The sequence below is a fragment of the Cebus imitator genome, unplaced genomic scaffold (genome assembly GCF_001604975.1).
Source record: "Cebus imitator isolate Cc_AM_T3 unplaced genomic scaffold, Cebus_imitator-1.0 Scaffold17, whole genome shotgun sequence".
Classification (NCBI taxonomy): domain Eukaryota; kingdom Metazoa; phylum Chordata; class Mammalia; order Primates; family Cebidae; genus Cebus; species Cebus imitator.
This window is the reverse complement of record NW_016107332.1, coordinates 2,437,106-2,449,845: the sequence shown is the minus strand read 5'-3', so window position 1 is coordinate 2,449,845 and position 12,740 is coordinate 2,437,106. Positions and strand designations below refer to the sequence as shown.

At 42.8% G+C, this 12,740-nt stretch overlaps 1 non-coding gene and 1 pseudogene across 1 annotated transcript; both read left to right on the top strand.

Moving 5' to 3' along the window:
- Positions 1–2,035, top strand: part of LOC108289283 — a 7,233-nt pseudogene extending 5,198 nt beyond the window's left edge.
- A 9,953-nt stretch (positions 2,036–11,988) lies between these two features.
- On the top strand, positions 11,989–12,129 carry LOC119468550. Its single transcript, XR_005197246.1, has one exon. It is a non-coding gene; the product is annotated as a U4 spliceosomal RNA (small nuclear RNA).
- The last annotated feature ends 611 nt before the right edge of the window (positions 12,130–12,740 follow it).

Genomic DNA, 12,740 nt, shown 5'->3' with positions numbered 1-12,740 from the left:
GCTTGGGCAAGGTGCTCCTAACAGAGAGCCAAATCAATCCTTTTATAGTATTAAAGTCTCTTCCAGTAGCTGGTATGCTACATGCTTGTCTCATCAAAAGGTTACACAGTTAAATATAACCTATGTCATGATTTTAAAACAGCATGCAGAATTGTGGCTGCCTGTAAATTTAACATAAAGCTGGGAAAGAGATTCTACCTTGTAGTTATTTAGAAAAGCACACCTTCAGGGGGCTTATCACAATGATTTTTCTTCTCAAATTTCCACTCTTCAGTATGAATTAAAGAAACAACTTGAAGAATGGTCGCAGCAATTACAAGAAGGCTTTCAATGGTTAAATCCCAACACTTGGTTGTCTGAGTTAAACATACACATTTGGGTGATGGCCGCTACACTTATTCTTTTTCGTATCTGTTTGCTAGGCATCTGCAGATGGCCGGGTGCTGCCACCTGACACATATACAACCAGGGAAGAACGACAGAAGCTTACCTTGCCTTGGATGACTAGCATGCTCTAAGAATTAAAGAAAGGGGAGATGTAGGGGGTGCATAGCAACATATTCAAGCTTATGTACATGGCATTTGAGGTCGGGCATAGAAAAATACTGAAGCATTGTGTATGTTATTTGTGCACTGAAAACAGGACAGGGAGTGGAGTGTGTGGTGTGATAAGGAATGATGAAAACAGCCTCCTGAGAATGCAGTTTGAATGTGTACAAGGTCACAGGTGCCTCAGCAACCCACCTCAACCGACCATCTAGTGGATATTTGTAGTTAATACAAGCCCTTTCAATAAATACTTGGTGGACGAATGCTGGAGCAGACTCTCTCGGAAGAGCTACCCCCAGCCCCGCTCAGCTGGACCTGTCTGAGTACTTAGTTTCTGGCATTCACTGCAAGTTATAAGCCCTGCACAAAGTGCTGGGATTAGCTTTTTAAAGTTCCTTAAAGAAGGGGCAGCTGGAAAATGGCGACACTGAGAGCAGAAGCCCCCAGACTCAACAAGGGTCTCAGCCACAGAGTGATTGTGTCTGCAGCCTGTGGGCAGAACCACACCATGGCCTTGACGGAAACAGGCTCCGTGTTTGGGCTTGGGGAGAATAAGATCAGGAAGCTGGGCCTTGGCAACCAAATATACGCTGCCCACAGCCCCACACGGATAATGTACAATGGCTAGCCAATTACCAAAGTGGCCTGTAGGGCTGATTTCAGTATAATAACGGACCGCAAAGGAAACCTCTATTCCTTTGGGTGCCCTGAATATGGTTAGCTGGAACACAACTCGGATGGGAAGTTCATTGCCTGGGCACAGCCGATAGAGTAACTGTGAACTGGTGCCCCAGCAAGCAGCCATGTTCATCGAGAAGACAAAGGATTGACAGATTCTGCCTGTACCAAATGTGGCTGTGCAAGATGTGGCCTGTGATGCTAATCACACACTGGTCCTGGACTCCCAGAAGCGAGTCTTCTTCTGGGACTTCAGTGGCTATGGCTGGCTATGTCAAGCAGAGCAGAAGGACGAGATGGTCCCCCACCTGGTGAAGCTGTTTGACTTTTCTGGGAGTGGGACTTCCCAGATCTGTGCTGGTTACACCTGCTCCTTTGCCATCAGTGAAGTAGATGGTCTGTCTTTTTTTGGGGGGTGCCACCAACACCTCCCCTGAATCTACCAAGTACCTGAAAGCGGTGCAGGATCTCTGTGGCTGGAGACTGTGGAGCCTGGCTTGTGGGAAGAGCAGCATCAGCTGGAACCCATCCCCGACATTCAGGGCACTGGGCTACAGAAACCACAAACCCAAGTCTTCCAGTGCAACCCAGGAGGTGAAGACTCTGGATGGCATTTTCTCAGAGCAGGTCGCCATGGGCTACTCACACTCCTTGGTGATGAAAGTGATGGAGACAAAAGCGAGACTGAGAAAGAGAAGATCAAGAAACTGCCAGAATACAACCCCCGAGTCCTCTGATGCTCCCGGGGACTCCCCAACTCCACACCTCTTATGGAAGCTGTCCTTTCCATGTGCACTGGGATGTAAAGTCAAACGAGGAATTAAAGCAAAAGTAGCTGGGCACAGTGGCTCACGCCTGTGATCCCAGCACTTTGGGAGGCTGAAGCAGGTAGATCACCTGAGGTCAGGAGTTTGAGACCAGCCTGACCAACATGGTGAAACCCAGCTCTACTAAAAATACAAAAAATTCGTTGGGCATGGTGGTGGGCACCTGTAATCCCAGCTACTTGGGGGACTGAGATAGGAGAATCACTTGAACCTGGGAGGCGGATGTTGCAGTGAGCCAAGGTCATGCCATTGCACTCCAACTTGGGTGACAAGAGGGAAACTCCATCTCAAAAAAAAAAAAAAGTAAAAATTGACCAAAGGTACATTTTTATTTAGACTCCCTGAGGTTCCATTTTATAAGTGATCCAATGTTAAGCACCTTTTTTTCTGTATGCTTTCCAAAGTGTGTTTTTCTTCCTCTTAATATTGAATTAAAATATTTGCTTATAGTTGACTTACCATTCCTACAAAACAGACAAACTTTGAGAACTTGGAGCAATCTAGGTTGTTTTAAAGTTTCTTCTTTCTTCGTCTCCTAAATACACTCCCCCAAACACCCCTTTCCAGTTATAATTAGCATCGTGATCCAAATGGATGCTACATGGAAGACGAATCATCATTTACTCAGAAAAAAAAAAAAAATGTCCCTCATAGGAAGCAGCAGGAGCTAGGCGAAGTCAGTCCCTGCCAGCCGGCCTCCATCCAAAATCACGCTCACATGCTTCAGAAGCATCCGTGACATTCCTTTCCCACTTTTTCTGTCACATCAGCCGAGGCTGGTGTCGGTTCTGTTCCTCCCCTTGGCTGCCTATACACCCACAGCCTTCTAGCTGAGACATAGAATCTACAGCCGTGTCCCCCCTGGTGTCCCCCCTGGTGGGGGGTGGGGTTGGGGGCTTTTGTTTAGCCATTTATATCTACTTTAGCTGTAAAAGAAGTCCAAATGAAAATCAGGTGATGGAGGAACCATGGGGACTTAGGGTGGGGCAGAAGTGGAAAGTTTTGTATCAGTTGGGTCGGCTTCGTGGCTTTCTGTGGGGCCAGGGCCTGGCTTTGTCACGCATACTCGCCAATTAAAAGTTGATCAGCCAGCAGTCGAGTGCATTCTCCAGTCCTTGCAAGAAGGATCAGCCCTTTCGTAGCAGCCTTGATCACCTTGTGCTTTGGTTTCTTTTTCTCGCCTGCCTGGATCCTGCCTCAAAGGGTCCGTCATGTTCCTGTGACTCGGTTTATTGTTCTGCTGACCCAGCTCACGTTTAGTCACGTTTGCTTGGCTCTGGTACCAAATGGTTAGAATTATCGAAAAGTCCCCTTCCTCACGTGTCAGGATGGATGCTGTGACTGCCAACAGGGTCCCCGTCAAGTGCCCAGGCCCAAGCTCACCACCGCTGCCCTGTGCGTTGTGCTGAGTGAGTTACAACATGCCCTTCCCTGAACCCTCTTCTCCCCTGGAACCAAGAGAGGCAACAGCTCTGGCTGGGGCTCTTGGTTTCCAGAAGGTCTGGACTGGTTTGTGTGCTTTGAAATAGATATTTAGTTCAGTGGTGCTTATGGGGGAGACGGAAATAGAACTTAAGTGTGAGACTTGGGTGGATGGGAAAGTTAAATATTGGTCTCTTCAAGTTTTCTTTTCTTTTGCTGTTGTTGCCACTTATCACTGTCTCCATGTTAAAATGCCAAAAACAATCTAGTTGTTGTTGCTTTTTTCCCTATTTTCCTTTTTCTTTCTTTCTTTTTTTTTTTTAAAGACAGGGTTTCACCATGTTGGTCAGGCTGGTCTTGAACTCCCGACCTCAGGTGATCCAAGCCTCCAAAGCGCTTGGATTACAGGTGTGAGCCACTACGCCCGGCCTATTTTCCACCCAATCACTCCTCTTACCGTGACTCCCTGCCCGGTGGAGGGCATGTAGTAGTGTCTGTCCCGGCAGTCCAAGGCCCTGTGGGCGGAGACAAGCCTGCATCTCTCTAAGACTTAGTCTGACGCCATGCTCATCTCTTGTTCTGTGTTCAATGAGCAGTCCAGGGGAGAAGCTTCTGCCACTTCAGAGCTTTACTAAACTAACCTAATTTGTTCAAATCACCCCAAAACCACCATCTCTGATTCATGTTTCCATGCGACAGCCTGATATGTTTGCCTGGATGGGTCTCTTTCCTGGAACACAGCCCAAGCGCCTGTGTTCCTGGCATCCTTGAGATCTCTCCTTTGAGTCGTGGTCACTGAGAGGGTTAAGGAAGCAGCACTCGAGGTTCCAGCCTTTGCAGGAGCCACCCTGGGCAGAGCTGGGCTTAGATCTTCCCGTGACCTCATGTAAACCTAACAGCCAGGCTCTTCTAGAACACTTGCCAAGGACTGGAGCAGGAAAGGGACATTCAAAGTGAAGACTGACTTGTCCCACATTTCCTTTTGGCTTAGATTGAAAAACAAACTTCCCAGTGGGCTAAATCCTTTAAAACAAGGAGTTTGGGGGAAGGGCATATTGCAATCCTAGAGAAAGGTACACAGTCGCCCAGCTGGGAACGTGCTTGTCGCTGACCCCGCGAGCATCTTATCAGTCTTCCAGCTCAGGAAAAAGAATCTTAAAGAGGCTTAGAGTGAAGGAGAATCAAAGAGGAGGTTATGATTTGGTCAAAGGTGCCTGGTTTAGTACTGTAATTGTCTTATTATATACATACACATATATACATACATATGTGTATATATATATATATCTCTTTTTTTTTCTTGGAGTGAATATTTTATTTAATTAATTTTTCTTTTTTGAGACAGAGTTTCTCTCTTGTTGCCAGGTTGGTGTGCAATGGCACAATCTCAGCTCACTGCAACCTCCCCCCGCTGGTTCAAGCGATTCTCCAGCCTCAGCCTTCTGGGACTACAGGTGCCTACCACCAGCAGCTAATTTTTTTTTTTTTGTATTTGTAGTAGAGACATGGTTTCACCATGTTGGCCAGGCTGGTCTTGAACTCTGGACCTCTGATCCGCCCCACTCGGCCTCCCAAAGTGCTGGGATTGTAGGTGTGAGCCACCGTGCCCAGCCTAATTTTGTATTTTTAGTAGAGATGGGGTTACTCCATGTTGGTCAGGCTGGTCTCAAACTCCCGACCTCAGGTGATCTGTTTGCCTCAGAAGTGCTGGGATTATAGGCATGAGCCATGGTGCCCAGCCAGAATAAACACTTTACATAAGTGGCTTTTTGTTTTGTTTTGTTGAGACAACATCTCACTCTGTCACCCATGCTGGAGTGCAGTGGTGCGATCTCTACTCACTGCAACCTGCATCTGCTGAGTTCAAGCGATTCTCCTGCCTCAGCCTCTTGAGTAGCTGGGATTACAGTATCCTGCCACCATGCCCAGCTAACTTTTGTATTTTTAGTATAGATGGGGTTGCTCCATATTGGCCAGGCTGGTTCGGCCTCCCAAAGCGCTGGGATTGCAGGTGTGAGCCACTATGCCCATTTTTGTCCATTTTTAAATCACATTATTTGCTTTCTTGGTATTAATTGTCTGAGTTTCTTACATATTCTAGACATAAACCTCTGATCAGATGCAGTTATTGTTTCTTTTGCTTTGCAGCTCTGCAGTGTTGTATAATCCTACTTGCCTATTTTTGCTTTTGTTGCTGTAAGGTCGGTTGCCTTGCCGGGAACTCGGACACGCCCATCTCTCCCCGCCCCTGAAAACAATTCACCACTCTGTGCTGGGCACCAAGCCTGCCATTAAAAAAAACCCCTCCAAAATTTAAAAGAAGCCCCACCAAAACCTGCCCAATAGCATTTTGCCCCATCCAGGTCCCACTCCCCCTGAGCAGCCCGCTCACCAGAAATCCCACCTACTTACCAATAGCAGCTTGCTCCAACCACGTCCTGTTCCCTCATAACCAATCAAGACACCCTTACTCGCTATAAAACCCCATGCCTCGGGAAGCCACACACGACTTCCCTGGCCCCTTTCCCTGGGACCATGGAGCCTCGCCCAGGAGTTGAATAAATTGGCATTTAATTTTCTTATGCTGGTCTCAGTTTCCTCATTCTAAATTCGGCAATAACACTTACAGTTGCCTATAAGTTTGAGTTGTTATCCAAAAAATCTTTCTGCAGATCAACGTTATAAAGCATTTTCCCAGGGTTTGCTTCTAGTAGTCTCAGTGCTTTTTTTTTTTTTTTTTTTGGAGATAAGGTCTTGTTATCACTCAGGTTAGAGTGCAATGGCGTGAACATGGTTCACTGAAACCTCAATCTCTAGGCCTCAAGCAATTCTCCCAACTCAGCCACCTGAGTAGCTAAAACTACAGGCACATGCTACCATGCCTGGCAAAGTTTTTAAATTTTTCATAGATAAGCGGTCTTTGCTCTGTTACTCAGGCTGTTCTTGAACTCCTGGCCTCAAGCCGTCTTCCCACCAAAGCCTCCCAAAGTGCTGGGATTACAGGGGTGAGCCACCATGCCTGTACTACATTTGTCTTTAATACATTTTGAGTTGCCTTTTGTATACATTGAAAAATAGGGGTCTCTTCAATAAATGGTGGTAGGAAAATTGGATATTCACATGCACCATTTATTGAAGAGACTGACTTGATTGTCGAGACTACCACCATTTATTGAAGAGGCTACTTTTTCCCCAATGTGTTTGTGATGTCTTCATTGGGAATCAGGTGGCTATAAGTGTGTGAATTTTTTTCTATGTCCTCTATTCTGTTCCACTGGTCTATGTGTCTACTTTTATGCCAATACCATGCTGTTTTGGTTATTACTATAGCTTTGTAGTACATTTTGAAGTCAGTTTTAAAAACAAAGACAGTTTTATTTTATTTATGTATTTATTTAGAGATGGAGTCTTGCTCTGTTGCCCAGGAGTGTAGTGGTATGATCTTGGTTCACTAAAACCTCTACCTCCTGGGTTCAAGCGATTCTTCTGCCTCAGTATCCTGAGTAGCTGGGATTACAGGTGCCACCAGACCTGACTGATTTTTTTTGTATTTTTAATAGAGACAGGGCTTTACCATGTTGGCCAGGCTGGTCTCGTACTCTAAACCTCAAGTGATCTGCCCACCTCAGTCTCCCATAGTGCTGGGATTATAGGCCTGAGCTACTATGCCCAGCAAAGATAGTTTTTAAATTATGAAAATGCCAGTGTGCAAGGGCCAGTGGTGCAATGGATAATGCGTCTGACTTTCGCTCTGAAAATGCCAATGTGCAAACCCAGTTAGATTTCACAGCCCACTCATATAGCATTTACTCCCTAGACAGTAATATATGAAAATGTATTTTTCTTCGTCAAGATTTCTCACATATGATAGTTTTTAATGCCAAAGAAAAGATTATATAATAAAAACAATGCAAAGGAGTATAGAATTTTGGTGTTTTTACACTATTTATAATTCCATTAAACTTTAATTTTTTAATAAAGTTATAACTTTGTTTCATGAAGTTATAATATCATTGTAAATCTAAAACCCTTACGTTGGTAGTATTATGCAATGAACTAAAAAAGTTGTCTCTCTGAATATTTAGAGTCTCAATAACGAACAAGAACACTGGGTTTACTATTAGTGAGTAACTGGTTTACAAAAGGGATCAAGACACATTTATGTAAAATTAAATAGTGTATTTGATATACGGAGAAAATGGACTGGACTTTACTCCTGCATCAGTAAAGATGTCCAATCACTCATTTTATTCAAGATTTTTAAAGTACTTCTTCTTCTAAATGCGAAATTGAAAAATGCCCATAATTTGCTTATTATTTTTCTTTATCATTATTCCTATCCTTTCTGCATTAACTGCAAATCCCACAGTAAGAAACATTATAATTTAAGCTTGAGTTTTTAAAGGGTTTTCTACCTCATTCATGCCTGACTTCCCATACACTATGCCTAATTGATAAAATTTATTTCAATCTAGTGCAGAATTCTGAGGGATAAAAGTATTTTTATGCACATATCACCAATAGAGGGCAGACCCCGAATGCCAAGGAAAGTTATATATCCTTCAGTAACCTTGAGCCCAGTTTCTTACAAGCTCACACATAAAACAGAATTACAGCTGCCAGTCTTTGCACTTACGTCAGTGACCCCAAATCTAATGCACTTATTTGAAATATATTTTCTCTCTCCACTGCCCTTATGTTACATGCAAGAAAAAAGAAAAAATATATATATTTTCTCTACACATACATCTTATCTTTCAAATAATTTTCTGTTTTTAAGAAAATGTATCAAAAACAAGTAAATAAGCAAACAAAATGTTTCTACAAGTCCCAGATCTAAATAATGCAAGGATTAGAATAAGACGTCACATATACAACTAGCAGGTTTTTCTTGTAAATCCAAGGAAAGATGTGTATTAGTAAAATCCAGAGGCTGGGTGTGGTAGCTCACGCCTGTAATCCCAGCACTTTGGGTGGCAGAGGCAGGTGAATCACCTGAGGTCAAGAATTCTTTTTTTTTTAAGACAGGGTTTCTCCAAGTTGGCCAGGCTGGTCTTGAACTCCTGACCTCAGGTGATCTGCCTGCCTCGGCCTCCCGAAGTGCTGAGATTACAGGTGTGAGCCACCATGCCCGGCCGAGGTCAGGAATTCAAGGCCAGCCTGGTCAACGTGGTGAAACCCCGTCTCTACTAAAAATACAAAAATTAGCCAGGCGTAGTGGCACGTGCCTGTAGTCCCAGTTACTCAGAAGGCTAAGGCAGGAGAATCGCTTGAACCAGGGGAAGAGGTTGCAGCGAGCTGAGATCGTGCCAGCCTGGGTGACAGAGAAAGGCTCCATCTCAAAAACAAAAGAAAAGAAAACAAAACAAAACAAAAATTCAGAAATCTAGGTGGTAACTATGTAAACATTTATATTTCAATTAAAATAATAAGCTCTTAACAAGTATATTTGCTGCAGGAAGACCCATCTAATCATAACTGGCATAAGGAACTTGCCTGAGTGTTAATAAATTCTTAACTTATAAAATTTAAATTTAAAAATTTAATTAAATTTAAAATTAAATGAATTTTAGGTTATTTTTAAAATAGTAATATTACATTTTATAAAGTCACCTTTATCAAATTGAGAGCAAGTTCTAAAAATTCAATTAATATAAAATTACTTCATTATATTCCAAAGGTGAAATTTGTTTAATATTTTTCTCCTATCTTTCTCAACCTATCTCTCCCACCCTCACAGTTTAAGTCAGAAACACTTTAGCACACAACATATACAAAGCACCAGAATAAGATTAAGAAAACATCCCCACCAGGTATGGTGGCTCACACCTGTAATCCCAGCACCTTGGGAGGCCAGGGCAGGCAGATCTCCTGAGCCCAGGAGTTCAAGACCAGCCTAGGAAACACAGTGAAACCTCATCTCTACTAAAATACAAAAAATTAGCCAGGCGTGGCGATGTGCACTTGTAATCCCAGCTATTCAAGAGGCTGAGGCAGGAGAATCGCTTGAACCTGGGAGGCCGAGGTTGCAATGAGCCGAGATGGTGCTCAAGATAGTGCCTGGATAACAGAGACAGAGTCTGTCTCAAAAAAGAAAAAAAAAGAGCCTGGGTTATGGTGGCTCACGCCTGTAATCCCAACACTGGGAGGCCAAGGCGGGAGGATCACAAAGTCAGGAGTTTGAGATTAGCCTGACCAACATGGTGAAACCCCATTTCTACTAAAAATACAAAAATTAGCCGGGCATAGTGACAGGCACCTGTAATCCCAGCTACTCAGGAGACTGAGGCACAGAATTGCTTGATCCTGGGAGGTGGAGGTTGCAGTGAGCTGAGATTGCACCACTGCACTCCAGCCTGGACAACAAGAGCAAAACTCCATCTCAAAGAAAAAANAAAAAAAAAAAAAAGAGAGAGCGAGAGAGAGAGAAAGAAAACAAGGTTCCTGACTTCAAGGTATGTGCAAACCATGGAGCAATATAAAATCAACTCGTTGAAATGTTTCAGTTGCATAAAATAAATTCTATATTAGTGCCACAAAGAAAGTGATGTGGGGAAAACTGAAAAGAAGCATTAAATAGTTATTGAACTAATGGTTCTGAAACTGAAGAAAAAGTGCTTTTATATTATCTACATGGTTTTTAAGCCCTGAATCAGGGTTTTCTTAGTGAGTGATTACATTCCAACTAGGATTTAACAGAGGTTCAGTTACAATTGAAAATGAATTTGTTTCTGCACAAATTCATTTTCAATGGTAGATTTTTAATGTAGATTAAATGGTAAATTTTGCCATTTTTCAATGGTAGGTCTTTAATATATAAAAATCTTTTAGCAGGGCGAGGTGGCTTACGGCTGCAATCCCAGTACGTTGGGAGGCCAAGGCAGGGGGATTACCTGAGGTCGTGAGTTTGAGACCAGCCTGATCAATATGGAGAAACCCTGTCTCTACTAAAAATACAAAAAAAAGAAAAAAATTAGCTGGGCATGGTGGTGCATGCCTGTAATCCCAGGTACTTGGGAGGCTGAGGCAGGAGAATCACTTGAACATGGGAGGTGGAGGTTGCAGTGAGCTGAGATAGCACCATTGCACTCTAGCCTGGCCAACAAGAGTGAAACTCCATTTCATAAATAAATAAATAAATAAATAAAAATAAATAAACAAACAAACTGAACGGAGCTGGAGGCAGGAAGTTTGGATTCTAGTCCCTGTTCCTCACTTCCTATGAGGGATTGGCAGCAAGGCGATTCACTTTCCTGAGCTTGTTTTTATAGATCGGGTAAAATTCAGACCAAATTTTACATGAAATGATTTTTTTAATTAATTAATTAATTAATTTTATTCAGTCCCCATAGAGACTGCAAAAAATTGCCAACACCGACTATATTTCAAGTCATCACAGCGGGGGTATTGGGGAAAGTTTTCACTCCATTTCCAAACTCCTGTTTGGGAGTGTACTGGAGTCCTAGGCTGTCCCCTGATAACAGTGATGGCTTTGGGCCATGGTGACCCTCAAAATCAGAGGAATTCAAAAGGAGGGGTTCCCAGAAAGCGGAGCACCTAATAGTTCTGCTGGAACACATGGGACAATCAGTCATTTTTATTCCATGACAGAATGTAGTTAAGAATATGGAAAACAGCTTGTGCTTTCTCCTTTCAACCTCTCCTAATCATTAAGTGGGTTTACTGAGGTACAAAATAAAAAGGTAGTTCAAGGATTAAAAAAAAAAAAAAGAGGTACATTTGGAAATAAAGGAGAGTGTATTTTCATTTATTTTTGAGCATGAAAGAATTTATAGAGCCAGGTGCAGTGGCTCACACCTGTAACTCCAGCATTTTGGGAGACCAAGGCAGGAGGATCACTTGAGCCCAGGAGTTGGAAACCTGCCTGGGCAACAAAGTGAGACCCCAATATCTACAAAAAAATTGTAAAAGTTATCCAGGTATGGTGGCATGCGCCTGTAATCCCAGCTACTCAGAGACTGAGGTGGGAGGATCACTTGAGCCCAGAGGTCGAGGCTGCAGTGAGCTATGATCATGCCGCTACACTCCAGCCTGGGCGACAAAGTGAGACCCTGTCTCAAATAAAAATACAAATTTAAAAATTTACAAACAACCTATAAATATAATGCCTATATGCCCCCTCTACTCTCTCCAAAGTTATCTAAAAAGCATATGGTTAGTGTAACTCCACATAATAATCTCCCCAAAAGTCTATTTTCCTTCAAATTATGTACCACGACAACTAATAAGCAACGTTTGGCTAATACACATTTTATAACCTTTCTTCTACATAGTATCTTGCCCAAATGCCACCTCCACTGTAAAAGGAAAAGAATCAGATGCCTAAGATCTTCAGCATTATGACAACAAAAATAACTAAAAACATGCTCTAGGTAAGCCTTGAGGTCACACTACTAATAGAATAAGTGCACTTACTACTATTACCATTATTATCAACATATCACACAAGAACTCGCCTTTTGGACATTTCCCAACTTAAAAATCATTTCACAGCTTTGCGTAGTGGCAGTATCGAAGCCAATGAGGTTTAACCGAGGCGCAGTTATTGCTAATTGAAAACTTTTCCCAATATCCCGCCATGACGACTTGAAATATAGTCGGTGTTGGCAATTTTTGGCAGTCTCTATGGGGACTGAATAAAATAAATAAATAAATTATTTAATTAATTAATTTAAAAAATCATTTCATGCAAAATTTCATCTACTGGCTCCAGCTCCAGGCAGAAAGAGTTTCAGATGTCTCATGAGACCTCTCAAGAAAGCTGAAGCTGTCAAATAATGAGTTAATATCAGGAGGCTTGGAACCATTTTAATCCAAGATTACAGCAAAGTGCAGGGTGGTGCACATTCAGGGATAAGGAACCACTAGCCCTACATGCATCCTGGTAATTCAGCACTACTAGGTTTATTATCTTCCTGAAACTGGAGGTGGGAAACTGGTTTGGGTCAGAAATAATTGACTAAAATAGCCTAGCAAATTAACAGTAAGAACCAACATACAGAGCATTTACCATTCATCAGGATTATTAATTTATCATTCCTCCCTGCAGAGCCCGCTACCCTATTTTACCTGAGGAAACCAAAAAAGAGGAAAAACTAAGTGATTTGACCAAGCTCAGACAAGTAAGCTCAGAGCAGGACTTGAACGCAAGCCCTCTTACCTTAAAGCCTGGACCCTCACACAAAGCTACTCTGTGTCTCAGCAGAGTTCTTCACAATCAGAGCACTCAATAGTTCTGCTCCA